Source organism: Zootoca vivipara, chromosome 13 (assembly GCF_963506605.1).
Source record: "Zootoca vivipara chromosome 13, rZooViv1.1, whole genome shotgun sequence".
Taxonomy (NCBI): Eukaryota; Metazoa; Chordata; class Lepidosauria; order Squamata; family Lacertidae; genus Zootoca; species Zootoca vivipara.
In genome coordinates this window covers 21,319,825-21,334,263 of record NC_083288.1, presented here as the reverse complement: position 1 = coordinate 21,334,263, position 14,439 = coordinate 21,319,825, and the positions used below count along the sequence as shown (strand labels likewise).

The 14,439-nt window shown below is 48.9% G+C and overlaps 1 protein-coding gene across 1 annotated transcript in view; it reads left to right on the top strand.

Annotated features, from left to right (window-relative positions):
* Nucleotides 1-14,439, top strand: part of TBKBP1 (TBK1 binding protein 1) — a 61,997-nt gene that overhangs the window by 597 nt on the left and 46,961 nt on the right. The gene's annotated exons all lie outside the window — the stretch shown is intronic.

Here is a 14,439-nt window from a genome sequence, read left to right as displayed (position 1 = left end):
CCAGGTGGTGGGTGCCTCCCCAGGAACGCGCTCCCACCGCTGCGTCCTCCTGGGGGAAGAGGATGATGACGAGGCTGTTCCCGGGAGAGAGGGGAGAAGGTGTCTCACACCCCCCCACTCTGGGGTGGGGGCATCGCAGGACAGCCCGCTCAGCTGGGGGCTCCGGGGCCTCGGCCCAGCGCCTGGCCGGCGGAAGAGCTTCCTTCCTAAGCAGACAAGATCGCCTTCCTGGAGCCAGGCTCGCTCCATCCCAGTTATTTTTGCGGTGCTTCCCCCCCCCCCCGCATCTAACTGTATGGCGAGCCCCCAGCACTCTGTGCCCTAGATCTGCCCCTTTTGATCTCCCCCCACCTCTCTATCTGCTTCTCTTGCATGCTGACCCCTTGCAGCTCTGCTCCCCCCACTCTAGCTATTCCTCAGATCTGCTGCTGACCAACCACCCCGTCGTTCCCAAGTGCCTGCTGTCCCCTTAACTTAGCATTCTTCTATCCCCCCATCAAGCCCACCCTTCCCCTCGTCTAACTGTAGGCCAGGTGCTGCTCTCCCTTAGTCCCCATTTTCCACCGGGAATCATAGAATTGCAAGTTGGAAGGGACTCAGGGGAGGGTTGCATGCTGTTCCCCCCGGCCCAATTCCACATTGTCCCCACTCTGGGTTTACCCCACCTGGCCAAGCCCTGTTCCAGTTGCTTAGTGTCCCCCTGATAAACTGCACCTGCTCCCTTACTTACTGTTTTAATAGGCAGCTGCCTTATACACTAAGTCAGTACAGTATTGTCTACACGGACTGGCAGGATTGAACCTGGGACCTTCTGCATGCAAGGCAGATCCTCTGCCATTGAGCTACAGTCCTTTTTCCTGACTCTCTCTCTGGCTTCCTTACCTTCCACCCCTGCTCCTTGGGATCTGTGCTCCACCACAACCTAACTACATTCTGGCCTCTTTGCCCCCCTCTGGCTGCCCTAATCTCCTACCAAGAATTAGGAATTAGGCTCCCAAGTTCACATTGTATTTGTTGGCCATTTGTTCCTTCGCTGCTCAACTGTGCATACCGCCTTGGATCAGGGCCTCCTCCATTCACCTGCCCCTGCTTTCCGTCCCTGGGTATGTTTTTTCTTCCTCCTCCCCCACCATTCAAGTGGAATTGCATTCCCTGTGACTCCCCCCACCCATGCTGTATGCTGGTTACTATCCCGCTGTGTCCCATAAACTATATTCTGATTCCCTTACCCTAGGCTTGCTCCCTTCTCATCTAATTGCTTGCTGTTCTCTTTGTCCCAGAGATTTGTAGCACTATTCCAGTCCCATTGGACTTCAGGGGGCGGGCGGTACCAAATAAAAATATCCATGCAATTGCATGATGAATTTCCTGTTTGGTTGCTTCCATTTCCCCCTATCCTGCTGATTCACCCCACTCCCAGAAACTTATTTCAGTTCTTCCATTTTTTTTAAAAAAAATATCGACCCTAAGCATATTCTCTACCTCTGCCTAATCAAATTGTGCAAAGCTGGGTTTGGGGCTTGCCCTTTGGAATTTGATTTATGAAGCAATAATAACAGGGACGAATGCCTCTGAGTACATGCAGAGTACATATGCCTCAACAGTGAGTAGCTACGGCTTGTCCCTACGTATTGAGGATGGTGGAACTTAGCCCCAGCCAACCATCCTGCTGGGTCTGCGATAAACAGGCCCCTCTGTTGTTTTCCTGTGGTTTTGCATCTGTTCCTTAATCATATGTATTGTTGAGCGTTGGTAATATTGCCTTGTAACAGAAAAGGTGGGAGGACTGAGCTGGTGTGCTCGAGGACTGAGTGTTTTTGTCTCGGAATCCTTCATCTCTGTTTTCTCCCATTCCCCGCCACCCAGCTCCCTAAACATCAGACTTCTGCGATCCCTTTCACCCGCACCGTGGTCCCTTGCCAGGGTTTAATGCCTGTGCTCCAATCTCAAGAGGTGACCTTAGTTATATCCTTCCCTGGGTGGGAAGGCAGGATGCAAATTCAACAAATAAATAAAAGGTTGTAGTATTTACTAAATAGTGGTGCTAAATTATGTTTCCTACTCTGTTGCTCTTAAGCGGTGATCTGACGGGGCACAATCTGCTGGGAATTTCTCCAATGCAGCCCCCCCATTGAAATGAATGGGATCTGCGCAAGACAATCCTCTGGATTATCTTTTCAGTGCTGGGTCTGTGAAACATGTAAAGTAATAGATGAGAATGCCTTTGCACATGTGCAGAGGGCTCAATGGTAGGCCCTCCATGCATGAGCAGTCAGAGGGCTGCCATTCCAGACTGGAGGCATAACTCCTCCCTAAACTTTCCACATTTTCATTTTTTCTGTCTTATATTTGAACGAATTCTTAAACATTCATTGCCTGCCCCAGCTGTGGTCTGAGGCGACCGGTGGGGGTCTCTGGAACATTTTCATATTGTCTCTGATTATTATTATTATTATTTGAATTTATATACCGCCCTATGTCTGTAGGTCACAAAATAAAATCAGAATAGAAAACCTCAAAATACATAATCAAAATAACAACAACCACAACCCAATACCCCCCCCCAAAAAAATCCAACATTTTAAAAGGGCATAGGATGGCCTGGTTAAAAAGGAACGTTTTTGCCTGGTGCCTAAAGGTGTATGTAATGAAGGCGCCAGGCAAACTTCCCCGAGGAGAGCATTCCGCAGACGGGGAGCCACTGCAGAGAAGGCCCCGTTCTCGTGTTGCCACCCTCCGGACCTCTCAAGGAGGAGGCACACGAAGAAGGGCCTCAGAAGATGGTCTCAGGGTCTGGGTCTTCTTCGTCTTTTTCAGCAATCACTCATAGCCGAGTAGGTTCGCGTGAAAAGAGCCGGGTCTTGAGGTACTGCGGTCCTGAGCCATTTAAGGGTTTATAGGTCAAAACCAGCACTTTGAATTGGGCCCGGAGACTAATTGGTAGCCAGTGCAGTCGGACCAGGATTGGTGTCATATGCCTTGAGTTCATCTGGCACTTTTTGAAGGGTGAAAAAGTGTTTGCTTTAGTGGTTCTGTCCCATGTTTAAGAGACAACCTTCTATAGTACTGTGCTGGATTTTTTTTTTTAATTTTTAAGTGCAGCGTTCTTTCCCCTACACGCATTGTGTTCACCTCGTTGATCATGGCCACATAGGGAAAATGGAGCATTTATGATTTTAACATGAAATCCTCTTGAATGTCTTCCCACTTAGTGGCTACGAGTGGGATCTGCAACAAAAGCTTGTGTCTCCTGTCCTGGGTGCCTGCCAGCCAGCCAGCCCGCCCGCCCTGCCCTCCTCTGCTCCAGCATGCTAAGCTGTAATAGACTCAAGCAGGCCAGTTTCCCTCTTTCCTTTCCCTTTTCAATGTTCTGTCTGTCCATTTCCATTTATCATTCCATGGCTCTTCTTCGTTACACAGAGTATTCCCAGTCCTCATTAGACTCTTTGTTGTGTAGCCTTCTCGGGGGCATTTTTTCTTTGGGCTACGCTTGTGGTTCCCCCAAATGCCTTGATAACCTTCCTATTGTTTATCAGTGGTCCCATTATGGATCCCTTGCAGTCGGCTGGCATTTGGGGGGCGGGGAGGAGAGAGGAATTTGCTATCAGAAAAAGCGACAGGACGAAGCAGAGCAGAATAGCAGTCCTCCGTGTAGGAAAGTTTTAAGCTTCTGAGCTGGTTCACGAAAAGAGGCAGATGCCGTTGCGTGCTTCCAGGCGGTCTCCTCTGGCCTGGCCTGATCTTCAAACCCGACCTTTGGGCTTTGCCATCTGTGCACCGAATCTACAATGGCATGCGGAAGGGGAATTCTCGGCAGCTACCCCAACCGTTATAGAACTTCATACGGTATGCAGCAGCCAATGCATATTTGGGCTGTGTATGTGTGCAGATAGTTCTGGCCAATCCAAGACTCCCTTGGCATGTGTACCTGTGTGTAGTACAAGCACATTTCTTGCATATCTTTTGTATATAGCACCAAGTGCATTTTGTGTGTGCATAACACATGAAGAGAAACTGAGCATAGACAGGTCTGTGTGGTTTCTTCCTTCACATTGTGCAGGATACTGACTGCAAAATATAGCATTCTGAGAAGGTTGGCTTCTTCTTCTTCTTCTTCTTCTTCTTCTTCTTCTTCTTCTTCTTCTTCTTCTTCTTCTTCTTCTTCTTCTTCTTCTTCTCCTCCTCCTCCTCCTCCTCCTCCTCCTCCTCCTCCTCCTCCTCCTCCTCCTCCTCCTCCTCCTCCTCCTCCTATAGATCCTGTGTTTCTAGATCATAGAAAGAATATGAAGAAAGCTTAGAGAACTTAGTACATAGATAGATATACTGTACATATACATATGAATGGGGTGTTGTTGTTCAGCGACCAGTACAGCTCTTTCTGTCTTGGAAAAGTAACCGCTCTTGAACCCTGGAAAGCCATGACCAGTCCGGGTAAATAGTACTGAGTTTACATAGTCTGCTGGTCTGACTCTGTATCATACAACTTCCTGGGTTCCTCTGCCTACCCTGACAAGTAGAAGCAGAATAAATTGATGACGAACTGTGCAAATGGAATGCAGATATTCTGTTTCGTGAACTTTTATTTAAGGCTTCAGAATCCAGCTTTCCTTGGTCCAGAATTTTAGCCTGCCAGATTCTTGGGTACAGGACATCCTGTCTGGGCCAGGATTAGGGGCTGGTCTACGTGGCCCCATGGAATCCTTTCCAGCTCAGTGATTTTAGGTAACACTGTGTACCAGCTGCTCTTTAGAAAACAGTGTCCCTTCTGGCTGTGTTCCTTTCTGAGGGGACTAGAGCTTCTTCCTTCCTTCTGCCAGTTACTTGGCTGTGACGAGGAAGATTTTTGCCTAATTGCTTTCAATTCCCTGGCCATCCCTGGCCATCATTCTTTTTCCATTTCGCGGCTGAAACAGCATTGGGCAGAAGGAGCGGAGCTGATTCTAGGAGAGAGAGAGAGAGAGAGAGAGAGAGAGAGAGAGAGAGAGAGAGAGAGAGAGAGAGAGAGAGAACAACAACGGCAAAAGGTTTCACAGCCTATAGGTGCCAATATGTCACATTTCCAGGTCCGCTCTAGAGCACACAGAGCACAGAAAGAAAGGTGGGTTATAGCAGGTTAGATTATTTCTCTGTCTAGCTCCGTTTTGTCCACACTGACTGGCAGCAGCTCTCCAAGGTTTCATTCAGGCCGCTGATTCCCCAACCTGGCACTCTCCAAATGTTTTACACTACAACTCCCATCAGCCCCAGTTAGCATGGCTACCATGGCTGGGACGGATGGGACCGGTAGTTCAGGGGGTCCCCAAACTACGGCCTGCGGGCCAGATGCGGCCCAATTGGCCTCCCAATCCGGCCCGCGACGACCCCCGCCACCCGCTGCCGTCGCCTGTTCTTACGCCGCGCAGCGCGGCGGTGCACTTCCAGATCGGAAAAAAGCGCCGAAAATCGTTTGTGCGCATGCATATGGGCCTCTCCTGACCCAGAAGAGGTCATTTCCGGTGCACTTCCGGGTCAGGGGAGGCCCATACGCATGCGCACAAACGATTTTCGGCGATTTTTCCGACCTGGAAGCGCAGCACCGTGCCAGTAAGTGTGTGCGCGCATGCGCACGGGCGCGCACTCCTCCGGCCCACCACGTGATCGGCGCGGCGGGCACCGGCCCAAAGCCGGGTAAGTCTGGGGACCCCTGCTGTAGTTGTTTGGGGAGTACCAGATTACAGAAGGCTGGCCTCCATTCGATGGCCCAGGGGGGGAAACAGAAAGAGTGAGAAAGGGACCAAGATAAAATAAAATAAATTAAAACGTTGCACTGCCACACATACCTATGGAAATAGAACACTGCCTTTTACCACGTCAGATTGCCTATCTATTTACCCTGGTATTTGCCAGCTCTGACAGACTCTGGCAGTGGCTCTCCAGGGTTTCCAGCAAAAGTCTTCCCCATCATCTGCTACCTGATCACTTTTGCTGGAGGTGCTGGGGATTGAAGCTGGGGCCTTCTGCATGTAAGCAGGTGTTGTTATCCCTGGGGATGGACAGATTAGTCTGTTTCTGGCCCGTGCCACTGCTACATGTGTTCACTCATAAATTTGCTTTGTTCCTGATTCTACATTAATGCCTTATGGGTGGGGAGATAACAGGGGCGTAGCCAGGATGAAAATCAGGGGGGGCAAGGGGCGGGGAGCAAGGGGCGGGGCCAAGGGGCGGGGGCGGGGCCACATCGGAGCAGCCCGAAATCGGGCTGCTCCGACTCCCTCCTCCCCCTCCGCGATAGGAAGGGACGAGGGGGAGCCAGGATCAGCCCGAAATCGGGCTGCTCCGACTCCCTCCTCCCCCTCCACGATCGGAAGGGATGAGGGGGAGCCAGGATCAGCCCGAAATCGGGCTGCTCCGATCCCCTCCTCCCCCTCTGCAATCGCTGGGGCAGGTGGAGGGAAAGCCCCAGAGCCGCGCAAAGCGGTTGCCTGGCTTTCCCTCCGCCTGCCCCACAGCCAGCCGGCTAGAAGGGACGTCTCCCTTCTCCCTTGCTGGCTGTGGGGCGGAGGGAGGGAAAGCCAGCCAAACGCTTTGCGCGGCTCTGGTGCTTTCCCGCCGCCCGCCCCACAGCCAGCCAGGGAGAAGGGAGACGGCACCGGGCGGGCAGTGGGGCAGGCTGGCCAGTGGCCCTGCTTCTAGGGGGGGCAATTGCCCCCTCCTGCCCCCCCTGCCTACACCCATGGGAGATAATCCCCCTCCCACACACAAATCACATTTTAATATGCGTTTTAAAAACACATTTCCCCTTGAAACATGTTTAGAAATGCAGATTTTATCACAAAATGAGTATTTTTTAAAACACTTTTTTTTTAGCTGAGAACTGCATCATAGCATTTGGGAAAGTGCACAGTGCAGCTCAGAATACAGCTCTTCGTTAGTCCAATAGTTGTGGATCTGGTCAGTCTGTATCAGGATTTGCAAACATTAGGTTCCTCAAGCGCCCCTGAACTGTGGTTCCTTCCTTCCTTCCTTCCTAATTTAGACTTGGAACAGCATCTTCCCTCGCTTTGTTCCTTGTTCTTATCCCTCCCCCTTTTAATGTTTGGTCTTCCAGGCAGGGGTGGCTTTCCTCTTTTATGTTGTTAATGATGCATTTCTATTCTATATATGTGCGTGGGCTTTTATTTAATTGAGTGCATTTAAATACTAATTCTTTTGGTAACCACAATTCCAACCTCCCCCCCCCCCAAACAGAAAAAAGGCACGTTAGAGAATAGGGGGGGGAAAGGAATGTAAAAGGGAAATAAATTATCTGCAACAAGAAATTGTATATAAGGGAAAACCCTTCAAAAAACCATACCCCATTCCTCTATGCTTATCTGAATTTCAGTTTTCTTTGCCTGGCATTAGCTGGGAAATATATCTCCTTATTATCAACTCAGCTTGTTAGGCAGGCGATTGGGCTGGCCGTTGATTTAATTTAGATATGTTTCGCTTAAACACTTCTGACAGTTCCCTCACCCGCCCATCCATGGGATTTTGCCCATGCGAGCAAGGAGGCCATGAGACATGCAGGGGACTCTGGGGAAGCCAATACTGTATATCTAAGTCCCATCTTTGCTAGGAAATTTTTTGACAGCCTTGAGCAAGTCGCTTGGACTTAGTTGTCTCTCTCCTCCCCTCGCCTGTCACTTTGTAAAATGATCATAATAGTAAATCATCACAAGTGTGTTAGGGCAAAATTCTGGGTGCGAGAATGCTCAGCCACCCAGCTCATCAGGCAAGGGCCTGTGGTCGTTGCGGAGTATAAAAGGAAGGAGTCCAGCCACGATCCGGAGCAAACAGCAAGGTTTATTACTGCGCAGCAGGTTCAATGCCAGACTGAACACCGTGAACAGGGCTGCAGGAACTTTTAAAAGTTCTCATCACCATCCCATAATGCACATCGAAAGCATCATACATACCGTACATCACTTGTGACAGGGTAAAACGTCAGAAAAGGGGAAGGTGCAAGGGGCATTAGCATACAGGTAAACAGGAGGTAAACAGGATTAACATAAGGTAACAATGCACTATGTCCCAGGACATTGATAAGCAAGTACCAGTAAGTATCTGGGAGGGGATCATTGAGTACCTGGCGGGGGGGGGGGGACAATGGGTCCAGGTGTGAGTATTGCCTCTGGCTTTGGAGGGTCGGGAATGGCAGGAGATGGTACCTGTATGGATTATGGATATGCAGAGGAGCACCACCCTGGCTACCTGACCTCTTGCTTAAAGGATTATGGCTGTTCCCTGCATCCCTGAGAGCCCTTGGCCAGAGTCGCAAAAGGGGGTTTCATTTAGAAATACAGATACACAGTATTCATTCATAAAGAAATATGGTTACATAGAGTCTCAGGCAACAGAGAAAGGGTAGGAAAGGGAGCCTTTATTACACAGGGCTTGATCTTGAGGGGTTCGTGTTGGTGCGATACTAGAGTGGTGGTGTAGGATCAGACAGGGTCCCCTTGAGGGCATTTGTGCCAATCTTGATTCCCAAATGAAGCCTCATTTGGGTGCCCCCCCCCCTATAAAATTCCCTAACAGGTGATAGGCTGCATGCACACACCATACATTCAAATTGCTTGGCTTCCCCCAAATAATCCTGGGTAGTGTAGCTTGTTAAGGGTGCTGGGAATTGTAGCTCAGGGGGGTAAACTCATGTTCCCAGGATCCTTTGGGTGGGAGCTTTGTTCTTTGACTGTATGGTGTATATGCAGTCATAATGAGAGCAGAGGGCTGACAAACCACCAGCCTTTTAATGGATTAATAACTTTGCTACTAGGTACAGGTACGTAGCCGTGTTGGTCTGACGTAGTCGAAACAAAAAAATAAAAAAAATTCCTTCCAGCAGCACCTTAGAGACCAACTAAGTTTGTTATAGGTATGAGCTTTCGTGTGCATGCACACTTCTTCAGATACCTGAAGTGCTACTGGAAGGATTTTTTTTAGTTTTTGCTACTAGGGATAGGTGCTTTTAGAAATACTGAAAAGAGGTGCGAGAAGTTATTTGCACACCCCCTTTCGCGATAAAAACCCATCCAAGGCAGTTTTCAAGCAATGCAGAAATACATAAAATAAAAAACCCACAGCAAACGATAGAGAGAGAGAGATATGAATCCTTCCTGCAGGGAAGTTAGTGGTACACTGAATTAACCAAACATAGCACTCATAGCCTTCTTGATTTTTTATCTTGTTCATTTGGAACTCCAAGTAGTTTCCCACTTTTTTAGGCACATGGGTGACATTTCTCCCCGTCCCCATGAGAAATACATGTACAAGCCTCCAAAAGCCCATAGATCTGAAAGAGGAAGTGGGAAAGAGAGTCACTTTCCCAACTTCCGCCTTTGGCGCCATGTACCTTTCAAGGGAGAGGGTAAAAAAGGCAACTGCCCTCTCTACTTCATGGCCATTTAGGATAGCAACATGAGAGCAAAACGCATCCATCCTGTGGGTTTTGGAATTGACTTTGGATTTCTCTCTTTTTAAAAATTCTCCTCCTCTGTCTGTTTCGGATTGCCAGTTCTTACAAGCCCTACTTCACTGCCTTCACTGCCAGCCCGACATGGAGGAATTTAGCAGGAGAAGCTAAACTTCTAAAGCAGTGTTTCTCAACCTTTTTTGGGCCAAGGCACACTTGTTCCATGAAAAAAATCACAAGGCACACCACCATTAAAAAAGTTAAAAAAATTAACTCTGTGCCGCCCTATATTGACTATATAATTATGACTGTAAGAAACACTGCCAATTGCTGTGTTGGTTGCAATCTCCTGCAATAAGGCTTCACAAGCCGCTGATTTCTCTGCCAGCACAATCCTTTGCTCAGCAAGTTTCAGGTTGAGCTCATCCAGCCAGCTTCTTTAAGTTTGTCTAAAACCACCCTCCCGTGGTGGTGGCTGTTGAGAGCTGCGCTCGCCCCGCGTCGTGACCCGGCCGGCTTCCTTTCCGGCGGGTCAGCGGAGTGCATTGGCGGCCGCCAGGCACATGACAATGCAAATCGCCCTTATCGTCGCTGCACGTCGCGGCACACCAGCCAGCGTCTCGCGGCACACTAGTGTGCCGCGGAACAGCGGTTGAGAAACGCTGTTCTAAAGTACAGTCGTACCTTGGTTGTCAAACGCCTTGGTACTCGGACGTTTTGGCTCCCGAACGCCGCAAACCCGGAAGTGAGTGTTCTGGATTGCGAACTATTTTTGGAATCCAAACATCCGATGGGGCTTCCGATTGGCTGCAGGAGCAGCCAATCAGAAGCCACGTTTTGGTTTCCAAACGTTTTGGAAGTCGAACGGACTTCCAGAATGGATTCTGCTCAACATCCAAAGTATGACCATCCTTAATTTTTGTGAAAGGCACAGGAGAGAAGTGAGCGTGGCCGTTCAGGAATAAATGGGAAGTTGGGAGCCCGGTGTTCACAGTTGCCATGACAGGATACGTGGCTCCTCGGTTGTGTGACTCCGGAGCCGCTAGGCCTTGACCCTGTGCTGCATTTGAGGCCTTCGCTGCTGCCCCTTATTGCGCCCACAGCTCTTTCTGCCAACCCACCCAGCTGGGTGCTTCAGCAGTTGGGAGACCAAGAGGGGACATCCATCTGCCTGGCTTCTGGCTCAGAAGGGAGTTGGTTTCATTTATTGGCTGGCGAGGGATGAGAACCCTGCACGTCCTCAGAGGCACTTGTTACAGCCAACATTTGTGGACTGAGCCCTGCCCAAAAAAACTGCGGTAAGCTCCCTAATTTAGCCAGCTCTGACCCCGCCCCTGTCTACAGTCATACCTTGGGTTGCGTTCTTTCAGGATACGAAAGCGGTGGACCCGGAAGTGTTTACTTCCGGGTTCCGCCGCGCACGCTTTCGCGTATGCGCAGAAGCGCTCTATCGTGCTTTCACGTATGTGCTCTATCGCCGCTCAGGTTGTGGACTTTTCGGGGTGCAAACAGCACCCCGGAATGGAATGGGTCCGCAACCCGAGGTACCCACTGTATGCTAGAGTCCTGAGCTGCCCCGCTTTCAGTTGTTTCGACTCCATAGCTGGTCTGTCTCACTCCCAAAGCTTCCAGGCAGCGAAAGCTTCCTTGTCAAAATGTCTCTGGAAAGGGAAGGGCTTTTTTGGAAGGGCTGTAGCTCCAGACTGAGTCAAGCACATGAGAAAGGCCCCGGGTTCAATCCCTGATACCTCCAGGTAGAGATGGCAAAGACCCCTGCCTGAACCCGGAGAGAGCCATTGCCAGGCAGTGTAGACAATGGCGACATAGCTGCCAAGTTATCCCTTTTTTACAGGGATTTTCCCTTATGCTGAATAGGCTTCCTCGCGAGAAAAGGGAAAACTTGGCAGCTATGAATGGCGAGCGTAAGAAGAGCCCTACTGGGATCAGGCCAAAGGCCCATGTAGCCCAGCATCCTTTCCTCCCTGTGGCCAACCAGAAGGGAAGCTTGCAAGCCGGGGAGCTGAGGGCAACAGCACTCTTCTCACTTGTGATTCCCAGCCACTATCTTCCAAGAATTTCTCCATTTCTCTCTTTTAAAGCCTTCCGAGTTGATGGCCAACACTGCCTCTTGTGGGTGTGAATTTTGCTTAGCAGTGTGAAGAAGTACAGTTTCACTTTTATGTCTTTCTCTTTCTCCTTTGTTATTATTACCTTTCTCTCCCTCAGTATTCTATTATTATTTCTCTTAATGTTATTTCTTACTGTGTTTGGGTAAGGAACGCCCTCCCACCAGATGTCAATGAAATAAACAACTACCTGACTTTTAGAAGACATCTGAAGGCAGCCCTGTTTAGGGAAGTATTTAATGGTCAATGTTTTATTGTGGTTTTTAATATCCTGTTGGGAGCTGCCCAGAGTGGCTGGGGAAACCCAGCCAGATGGGGAGGGTATAAATAATAAATGGTGATGATGTTGATGAACAGTTTGAAGGACACTGAGTGAGATATAGGGAAGGGAAGATCTCCCAAGGTAAGAGGCTGGGAGATGTTCCCAGGTGAGAGCTGGGAGGGTACATCTTTTTCTGTATGGGACAAAAGTTAAGGTACCCTCGTGAGAGGGAATCTTTTATTCTTTTACGTATCTCTTGGCTTTCTATTATTTTTCTTTCTATTGTTCTTTGTGTGGGTTAGCTTGCCTTATATTGCATTGTGGAGAAAATTTAATTAGACTTTTTTTTTAAAGTACTCTTTCACAAAATGTGCACGGAGCAGGATAGCTCAGTTGGTAGAGCATGGGACTCTTAATCTCAGGGTCGGGGGTTCAAGCCCCACATTGGGCAAAAAGATTCCTGCATCGCAGGGGGTTGGACTGGATGATCCTCGTGGCCCCTTCCAAGTCGACAGTTCTGTGATTCTGTGAATGTAGAGCTGCACGGAAAGATGCTTCTGTTTTGGCCTTTAGTGATACAGGTCGTCCCAGGTTCAGGCACCCCCCCCCCAGTATCTCTTGGTAGCGAAAGATCCCTGCTTGAAATCCTTGAGAGCCAACCTCAGTCATTGTAAATAAACAGTAGCACGGTTAGGACAGGTGACCTGATGTGGTATCAGCAGTTTTCTGTCTGAAGGAGCGTCTCCACCCCCATTGTTCTGCCCGGGCACTGAGGGCCAGTGCCGAGGGACTTCTGGCGGTTCCCTCGTTGCGAGAAGCCAAGTTGCAGGGAACCAGGCAGAGGGCCTTCTCGGTGGTGGCACCCGCCCTGTGGAATGCCCTCCCATCAGATGTCAAAGAGAAAAACAGCTACCAGATTTTTAGAAGACATCTGAAGGCAGCCCTGTTTAGGGAGGCTTTTAATGTTTAATAGATTATTTTATTTCATTTTTCTGTTGGAAGCCGCCCAAAGTGGCTGGGGAAACCTAGCCAGATGGGCGGGGTATAAATAACAAATTATTATTATTATTATTATTATTATTATTATTATTATTATTATTATTCCTTATCTGCACTGATAGTACCAGTAAGTACAGAGCCGGTAGCTGGTAGCTACTCCAGATTTTGTTTCTCGTCAGACGAGGGGGTGTTGTTGTAAATGTGGCGGAAGATTCATTCATTCGCTCGTTGCAAAAAATTCCCCAACCTTCTCTGTTTTTTTCCTGATTGGCGCCTGCAGCCTCATTTTTTCTAACAAATACACCCACACCATCCACCTTAAATGCGCTGTTACGCCGTCCAAGTTGCTGCAACACAATTTGGACTCCCACCTTTTTCCTGCGTTTGGTGCTTTTTCCAAATCTGATACCAGATTTCCTTTTCTTTGCTGTTGAGAGCTTTTTTCCTCTCTTTTTAATTATTAAAAACCCCATGTCTGCGTGGTGTTTTGTTTTCCCAATTTGTGACTATGACTGTTAAGTTCTGTGTTGTATGAGCTCGCCATCTGTGTGTTGGGTTGATGGATCCACCTTCTCCCTCAACGGCTGATAGCTGAGAAGTCTCACTCAGTGGTTATGTCACAAATTTCCCTTTTCGCTTTAGCAGGAAGGCATTCAAAACAGAGGGTGAAGGAATATCTGTGTGCCTTTCTATAAGGAAGTGTACAGAGGCAGCTGCATCATGAAATGGGGCAAAATGGCTGCCTTGGGTATCAGGCGTTGGGGTACTGTTAAAGGAAGGGCGGGGAATCCTTTTCAACCCGAGGGCCACAGTTTCACAGGGGCAAGCTTCTGGGGGCCACATCCCTAAGGTAGGTGGGTCCAGAGGCAAAAAGAGGTGGAGCCATGGATGTGACTTACCTTTGTGTAGTAGGCTACATTGCAGCCATGCAAAAGCCAGAGCTACACACACACACAAACACACACACACACACACACACAGAGAGAGAGAGAGAGAGAGAGAGAGATCTCCATCCAGAAAAGCAAAAGCCATACTTAAAACCCAAGGACCCTTAGCTCTGTTTCTTCCTTGTTTTGTTTTTATTTAATTTACTAGCAGCCATGCACCTGGTGTTGCTTGGGAAATCTAAGCCCCCTTCCACCAAATCAGTGCTGTTTTGAAATCTGTGGTTGAAATCAGTGCATTTTTGAAAGGTTCAAACTGCCATCTTCATTCAAAATGGCTCCCAATTGTATCCAAAAGCCTGCTCCTTGTTCTGAAGAACCAACATGTTAAATTTGGTTGCGATATCTTGAGGGATGTACAAATACATAGCAGACAACTGATCAAATCTATATTATTATATTATATTATATTATATTATATTATATTGGAGGCGGTTGGAGGATGGATGGCGGCTAACAGATTGAGATGGAATCCTGACAAGACAGAAGTACTGTTTGTGGGGGACAGGGGGCGGGCGGGTGTGGGGGACTCCCTGGTCCTGAATGGGATAACTGCCCTTGAAGGACCAGGTGCGCAGCCTGGGAGTCATTCTGGACTCACAGCTGTCCATGGAGGCGCAGGTTAATTCTGTGTCCAGGGCAGCTGTCTATCAGCTCCATCTGGTATGCAGGCTG